The sequence below is a fragment of the Olea europaea genome, unplaced genomic scaffold (assembly GCF_002742605.1).
Source record: "Olea europaea var. sylvestris unplaced genomic scaffold, O_europaea_v1 scaffold510, whole genome shotgun sequence".
In the NCBI taxonomy this organism is placed as follows: domain Eukaryota; kingdom Viridiplantae; phylum Streptophyta; class Magnoliopsida; order Lamiales; family Oleaceae; genus Olea; species Olea europaea.
In genome coordinates this window covers 295,298-304,357 of record NW_019263417.1, presented here as the reverse complement: position 1 = coordinate 304,357, position 9,060 = coordinate 295,298, and the positions used below count along the sequence as shown (strand labels likewise).

At 34.3% G+C, this 9,060-nt stretch overlaps 1 long non-coding RNA gene across 1 annotated transcript; it reads right to left on the bottom strand.

The window, feature by feature from the left end:
• Nucleotides 1-242: 242 nt before the first annotated feature.
• On the bottom strand, nt 243-6,510 carry LOC111388620. The gene is made up of 5 exons (XR_002701611.1): nt 6,021-6,510; nt 5,802-5,907; nt 4,835-4,918; nt 4,406-4,451; nt 243-664 (listed from the first exon to the last, which is right to left on the bottom strand). It is a non-coding gene; the product is annotated as an uncharacterized LOC111388620 (long non-coding RNA).
• Between the last annotated feature and the right edge of the window lie 2,550 nt (nt 6,511-9,060).

Below are 9,060 nucleotides of genomic sequence, written 5' to 3'. Positions count from 1 at the left end.
CTACTTTGGGAGCCACAACAATATTTGTAATAAACAGATTTCTAATTAATATTCTTCTAAGATATTAAAAAATATTGTTCATGTAATATGCTACTTCAGGAGCGATAACAAATTATTTATAATACATAAATCTACAATTAATATTCTTCTGGATTATTGATTATAATGTTGTGCTACTTCAGGAGCAACAACAAAATATTTATCTATGATATCGATCTACGAAATTTCTCAAATCAGAAAATCAACTGAATTTCATAGAATCCGCTCTTCGAGACAGAGTAATATTCTACTCGAATATTAACATCATATGAAATTTAATACCCATGAATTTTGGATTCTTCAAGAATAACAAGATATTCTTCATGACCAATATGTCAATGTTGTGCTACTTCAGGAGCAACAACATATTTGTAGTAGACAGATATACGAATACGTATTTGTAAATTTTCATGATTTTTAGTTTGTATAAAATACATGAAAATCGAACAAACCTTTTATATGAGTAATTTCTAAACATTAATATCATACCATATGCTCTAGACGACGGATAGTTGACCCACGTATAATTGGCAGTAGATTCACAAATTTAATGGCAACACAATTGGGCTTTCATTGTAATTGTTTCTTGAATTTTGTCAGAATCGCCTTGCCTTCTTCTTGACTCCTAAGAATCAACAGTATGGTACATGAAATCATGATATGATTTATATGAAAAAATAATTACCAAATATGCATGAGTGATTTTTTTCCCTTTAATACAGACGTGCACAAAACTTTTACTATATATACGTAAAATTAAGGGACGTGTATTATGCAAGCAAATACAATGATGATGGATAAAACTGGCAGTAGGAGAATTTAACGCAAGACAATTGTAGAAGGAGACGTCAATTATGGATGTATGGTTATTCATTACTGCATTATTAAGAAATTATAGATCTCAATTCATACACAAAGTACAGCAAATGATGTGGCGGCAGCATGTAAAGCTAAAGAAACCATTAATTGAGAAGAATAAAGGTATAGGTAATAAGGCGGTGGTGGCAGAAGTCCAAAGAAACCATGAATTGATGGATAAATCCACAACAATCGATTAACCAATCAATAGAGTATATATCTCCACCAAAGCACGTGAATTGATGGAAAGAAACCATTAATTGATGCACATCAATTGATAATTCACAAAAGAAACTAAAAGAAACCCATTATGGCGACGGCAAACCAAGAAACAATTGAGGTCACATATCTCGGATTTGACAGATGTATACGTAAAATTCATGTGTTATCAAATTAATTTTGATACACGCGAAAGATTATTTTGCTTACAAAATTATCACATTCTAAGAGAATCGTGCTAATAACGTGTTATAAAAAGAGAGAAAATAGAAGAAAATAGAGAGAAGTGAATAGACTTGTGTGTATAAAATTGAGAACCAAAGCCCTATATTTATAGGGTAGAATTAGGGATACAACAGTAATAATTTCTAGGTATGCAGGGGTGTAATTGTCATTCACCAATAAACCCTAATGAACTTTCCATTTTACAACAAAATTGACTTTTTGCTTTTAATTGTATAATTCCACACATTGGGTCAAAATAAATTGGCAAATCTATTCTTTTAAATGATATCAAAGCCCAAATTTGATTCCTCCCCCTACTTTTTCTGGATGAGTAGTTCATTATCTGTCCTGCCATATTTTGATGGAAGTAATTACATGTATTGGAAAGTTAGGATGAAAGCCTTCTTAAAATTGATGGATGAGCGTATTTGGTCTAGTGTAGTGAACAATTGGTCAACTCCTTCTAGCACCGTTAATAGTGTTATCACCCCCACTCCTGTTGCTAATTGGTCGAAATCTAATTTAGATGAGTACAATTGGATTAGTAAAGCCCCTTCTGTTGTAATTTGAAAGCTAAATTATCCGAAAATTAAAAAATTTCTTTAGTTTAATGAATAAGATCATCTAGATGTTCATGTGTATGTTATATCAAAAATAAAGGAATCAAATTTTTACCTATATTCAATGGTCAATTCTTGAATAAAGTCTAAATCATGAAATTCTAGCTTCTTATTTTCAAGAACTTGATGCTTCAAACCTCCAAAGTCTTTTTGGTATTCTCCAAAGTTAATACTACATTAGTGGGTGGACAACTTCTTTTAATTAAATCAAGAAACTAATTTTAGAACATGACAATTGAAAAAATCAAGAAATTTTTTCTTTCTTTTTCTCTCTCCAAATTTGAACACCAAGAAGTTATGTATTATGATTGTTGTACATTTTATTGAGTGTCTGGGTTCCATCCAATCTCTATTTATTGAAATAAAAAAAAATTTCAACCCTTATACAATAATAATTTCACATTCAAATAGGAGTTCTAATTAAAATCCAAGTTGGAGTTTTAATTAAAGTCCAAATCCAATTAGTTTATATTTAACTACATGTGTAGTCCTAAAACTTTAATTACAATTATAATTAAGTTTACAACTTTTGTAATAATTACAACTAAGTACAAAACTTTATTGTAATTACAGTTAAGCTCAAAACTATTATGATTAATATAATTAAGTTTCAATACTTTATGAAACAACCATAAGGACCTGATCGAACATATATTATCCAATTCCAATAATTAAATAATGTCTAGTCGACCCTAAATCATCCAATCTAATTATTAGTCTTTGATTTTTCCACTAGTGGCAAAAGATTGAAACTCTTGAAATATATAAGATTACAGAAGCTAATAAGTCTGTAATACTATCCCCTCACCTACCATATATGTATTTTATCCCCGTTTGAGATCCAATAATTAAGTAAGAGCATAAATGACCATTTCGCCCTTCTAATTACTCTCGCTAACTTAAGTTTCATTTTCTTCAACGATCCTATGAACTAATCAGAGATGTCAAAGTTTAACCGTCACTTAATACTAAGAACAGATTTTAACCATTCAACAGAAAATATGTAAGTAGTTTTTCTATCCATTTTCATGATGACGGTTTTCGACACGAATTTATGTTCTCTACTCCACTCATTCTCAAGTTCTCAACTCATCGAGATATTTGAACAATCAAATTGATCTCACTCACTACAAAAAATTCCAGGTCCAGCGACCAAAAAAATTGGTCACTGAAGGTCATTATTTGGTCGCTATAGGTCTCTAGCGACCACAAAACGGTGGTCACTGATTGGTCGGTAATAGACTGTCGGTGATGGTCTTCAGCGACCAATAAGTTGTGGTCGATGGATATATACATTCCAACGACCAGTTATTGGTCGATGGTAGGCTTAGCCGTATTCGCTACGAGTTGTGCAGCGACCACTGTATTGGTCGCTAATATAAGAGTGGTTGCTATATATTGGATTCACCTTTTTTTGGAGACTTGATTTGAAGTACTACCCTTGGCATCTTTCTTAAAGGAATTGCTCTTTCTGATTCTTAAAGCATAAGAGATCTATTGGTTTGGTTTATCTTGATACGCTGGTCCTCTGTTAAAACAAAATTAAAGTATCCATTTATTGAACTTCAAATGGAAGGTATTACAATCAGCTAAGTATTCAACCACAGCATAAGGATGAACATGTAAGCAACACGAATTTACATGTCAATTTTACTGAACACAGTGCAAGCTGTCTGAGGTTGGCTACATAGTGACAAAATTAGTTCCCCATGGAGGGTACACATGCTTTAAGAGATTGGCAAGAAGAGCCACTCACCCCAAGTTTTGAAGTGCATGAGTTTATGATCAAGAGGCATGAATCCAATTTTACCCGAAGACTTCAACTATATTCACTAGTCTGCAACTATATTAACCCTACATTACCATAGCTTTAAACAAGTAAGACTCGTAAATAACACATCATAGCCCCCAAACACAATAAATCCTAAAACCGATTATTTCCAAGATAAACTCGACCAGCTTGGGTGCATAAATTCTAGAGGGTAATTAGAAAATTAACCAAGATATAATTAGAAAATAAACCTTCTTGGCTTCTTGCAAGTACATCCGGAACCGGAACTAAATCATTTTTCCAATTGATTTTAGACAATTTGACTCTACATTATGCAAAAAGAAAGAGGAAGCAGAAGTCAACTATTCCAAATCACAGACTAGGAAAAGCTCACTCCATTCCTTCTGCAACTGATTTCTCAAAATACATATAAGGATTAACTAATGAATATTGTGACACTAGAACAATCAAAAATTGATTATAACTCAAGATTGAAGTTTCAGACCCAGTATAATAATATGAAAGTGAGATATCAGCAACTCAGTCAAATGGGATTTGCACGTATGTCCGTGCTATTTTCCACGTGCAAACAAAGACCACTCCAACCCATCACAATAAATGCAACATTTACTAGCAGAAACAAAAATTAATTAAATTTTATTGAATATAAGACCTGGAGGTGATGTGTCATGATCGCAAATATAGACCCGCATCCCACCCTGCATAATTTTGTCGACACATAATCAGAAAATATATGGAAAAAACTGAAGTACAAATGCATGTCTCAAGAAGAAAATTCTATCATCAGTTACAGCCAGAGAACTTCTATAGATGCCCAGATGCGTAGAGCCTGAGAAGAAATAACATAGAATAAATAATAACTAAACATCCACATTCCTCAAAAATTGCTTCATTACTGTAAATAGCATCTTTAATGTTAACAGAAGTGATATTTGGAACAGAAAACCCAAAATATATACGGATCCAATTCATAATGTTCTAGAAATCTGGGTCTTCATTAATTACACAATCCACATTTCAGTCACCAATCTTAGATAATAGGAGTATTGTCATACAAGTAGGTGCATTTCTAAAAGAATACCTGTGACGATGTCAAACCACTAGAGCCCAAATTTATGTTAAGCCAGTCCGCGACTAAGTCCACGAGTTTTTTTATGAAGAGGACCTAAAAAATATTTGAAGAAAATTAATGTTAATGAAAGAGCAAGAATTCAAGTCACAAAAATTTATAGTTGCATTAAATGATATGCATAACTTATATATAAATACATTAAAAATTTTGCGACAGAGAGTCTGATTGCTCCATTAAAAAATTGACTCTGAATGCAAAAATATGGAGCAACAATCATAAAATTTTTTAACTCAAGGGATGCACTTCTGACAGAGAATCTGATTGCTCCATTACTAAAATAATTTAACCTCAAAAATAATCTAAAAATCATTTGTTTCAACAGTTAGTTACTTTCAATTCTTTTGTAGAGAATGCTTTACATCTCTTTCGGATATTGACAAAGTAGATGCTTGAAGTGCCTACAAATAATTGTAAATTTCTGGTCTTACTGTGTGGTAAGAGGTGGATAGTAAAAGTACGTTTGACAGCATAAATCATAAGCTATGCTTTTGCCAAACATGCACAAAGTACGGTAACTAATAAAAAATAATAAAATTGACATCAAAATCCATAAAGCTTATTGGTGTAGGAGAAACTTGTGTACAAACAATTGTGCAATTTATTATTGTCATGTAATAAAGTTAGCAAAATTTCATGAAATAATGTTCAAAGAATCTTTTTATTAGACACTTGTTTGCAACAAAAATGAACTTAATAAGGATTAATATGGACTGCAATGACTGTCAAACAGGTCAATCACCTCACATGGCTTAAATGCTCAACTGCATTCAATATTCCCCTCACTAAACAATTTATACTGACATTGAATCCTCAAAACAGAAAATAAGATATGAAGATTTAAAAATATGACCATTACATGAGTTCCTCTATTTTCAAGAGAAAATATACTTGTGAAGTTGCTGATACAAATCCTTACCTTGAAGACTATACTCAGTTATTCAGCAAAATCGAGCTCAAGAATATTCTGATGGCGCTGTCAGTACTTCTATATTTGTCGACTGTGGGCGACTGGGCGTCAAACACTGTAGCAACCAAAGTTTTGTTCAGTTTCAGATGAAGAGGCGAAGGGGCTTGAATGTTACTTCAGAAGTTCTTGAAATTCAAGATGAAGTAGAAGAAGAGAGGAGAAAATTACATAATAATAGTAGAGCTGGCATATGTGATAGAGAGAGGGAGCTTAGAATTGGTGAGGGTTTGGTAACTGTTAGGATCTTCCTCAAGCTGCTCAAAGTGATTTTCGGGCTCAGTTAACCATTAAACATCGAATTCAACACCAAAAATCGAGATGACCGACCATCGGCGCCAACTTCTTCCTATGGTTGCTATTGCTCTTTTGCTTGTTGATTCTACCACACACTTAGGATGGATACCACACAGGTAAGAGTCACAAAGCCTCAAGCAATTGGCAGGGAAGATTAATCACGAAGAAGAAGGCAGCAGTTCTCTTTCTCTCTCGGGTTCTTTCAAACGGGACAAAGGAGAAGGAGTTAACTACCAATATATATATATATATATATATATTAGTTCAATGGCCAACTTAAGGTAAGTCACAATATGGTAAGTAGGCTCGACTAGGGTTAAGTCCCAATAGAAAAACAACAAGCCACAAAGATTATTAGCCATCCAATAGGTAAAGCAACGCTAGGTCGGTTCATCCATTATTCGGTGTTGATTTATGGTTCAGTCATTCATGTCGACTGATAAAATTGATTTTCATCATCGCCCTGGAGGTCGTTTGACAACATGATGTCTAACAACCTCCACCTTGGTGTCAAAGGACCTGCAAAGAAAAACGTTTTCCATTAGTGACACCTCTAACAGAAAATCGATAAAATTGAAATCATTTACCTGTACCGATGTTTAGAAGCTCCTTGCAACTTCTAAACTTTACTAGTGGCAGTACTTTCGTGGCCATATCTGAAGGATTATATTGTGCGTGAATTTTTTCAAGTCTTACTACTTCTTATGATATTATATCCCTAATGAAGTGTAACCTAACATCGATATGTTTAGTGCGTTCGTGAAAAACAGGATTCTTACACAGATGTATGGATGACTGACTATCAGAGTACACAACCACATACTCATTCAAGACACTCAGTTCATGAAGTAGACCTCTAAGCCATAGAGCCTCTTTAATTGCTTCAGTGGTGGCAATATATTCTGACTCTGTAGTGGATAGTGCAACTATGTGTTATAACTGTGATTTTCAACTAACACACGAATTTGATAAGGTGAATACGTAAGAGGAAGTTGATTTCCTACCATCCTATCTCCTGCATAGTCAGCATCTACAAAACCCTTTAATTTCACGCCTTCCTTATTAGTACTAAATTTTAGACCTACGTCACTTGTACCCTTCAAATATCTTAAAAGCCACTTTAATGCTTCCCAATGTTCAGGACCTGGATTAGACATGTACCTACTGAGAGTACTAACAACGAATCCTAAGTCCGGTCTAGTGCAAACCATCAAATACATTATGGAACCAATCACATTTGAGTATGGAATTTTACTCATATATTCCACTTCACGTTCATTGCAGGGAGCTTGTTCTTTTGATAGAACAAAATGGTTTGCAAGAGACAACGTGACAGGTTTGCAGTCACTCATATTAAACCTTTTCAACACCTTTGATATGTATGGAGACTAATGCAAGAATACGATGGAATTTGACTTATTTCGTTCTATTTCCATGCCTAGAATCCTTTTAGCCTTTCCTAGGTCTTTCATGTCAAATTCTCTACTAAGATCTGCTTTTATACTGTTTATCCACTTAGGAGATGATCCAACTAAAAGCATGTCATCCACATAGAGCAACAAGAACAAATAATTGTTATCAGTCTCGTTGTGTTGAAAGTATAGGCAGTGATCGAATTTACTTCTTTGAAATCCTATAGTGAGTACAAAGGAATCAAACCTCTTGTACCACTGTCTAGGTGATTGCTTTAGACCGTATATGGATCTTTTCAGAAAACACACATAATCAGGTTTTAACTTGTCTTTAAAACCTTTTGGTTGATTCATAAAGATTTGATCATCAAGCTCTCCATGTAAAAAAGCGGTTTTTACATCGAGTTGTTCAAGTTCCCAGTCAAAGCGCGCAACCAATGCGAGCATGACCCTAATAGTAGTGTACTTGACAACTGGTGAGAAAATCTCGTTATAATCAATACCTTCTTTCTGTGTGTAACTCTTTGCTACTAACCTAGCCTTAAATCTTAAGGGTTATGTACTACTAGTACCTTCCTTAACCTTAAAGACCCACTTGCAATCAATGATTGATTTATTCTTAGGTCTTGGTACTAACTCCCAAGTTTGATTCTTTTCTAGAGAACTCATCTCTTCTTTCATAGCCTTAAGTCACTCCTTAGATTGACCACTATTCATAGCCTCTTCAAAAGTTTTCGGCTCCCTATCAACTAGTTCTTCGTAACTAGCGTATGCAAAATCCAATTCAGATTCATAGCCGAACCTTCTAGGTTCTCTTGTTTGTCTTCTTTCTCTATCTCTAACTAAATTATAATTAGCTAATGAATTTTCTTCCTCAGGATGCTCTTCTATCACTACCTCATTTTCCTCTTCAGGTTCTTGGACCTAAATCTCCACCTCACTAGAAGTACTAGGTACTGATGTGTTAAATTTTCCTAACTCCACCTTAAACCGATTTCTTTCTTCACTTGATTCAGTTTCACTTACAGGTTCGGTTTCGTTCTTTAGACAAGGCATCTCACTCTCATTAAATGTGACATCCCTACTCACGATGATCTTAACTCCTTTTTGGTTTCTATCCCATAGCCTATAGCCCTTAACCCCTTCGGGATATCCTAGAAAGACACACTTCCTGGCTCTAGGTTCTAACTTTCCCTCACTTTGATGAGAAAAGGCAGCACAACCAAACGCTTTAAGCATTGAGTAGTCACCCAATTTTTCAGACCATTTCTCATGTGGAGTATCACCATTTAATGCAGCCGATGGAGTCAAATTTATTAAATAACAGGCAGTGACAACGGCTTCACCCCAAAATGACTTAGGAACCCCAGAACTTAACATCATGCAGCGCACTTTGTCTAGTATGGTCCTATTCATTCTTTCTGCTACCCCGCTTTGCTGGGGAGTATAAGGAACCGTTTTGTGCCTTGTTATTCCACTTTCTTTACACATCCTATCGAATT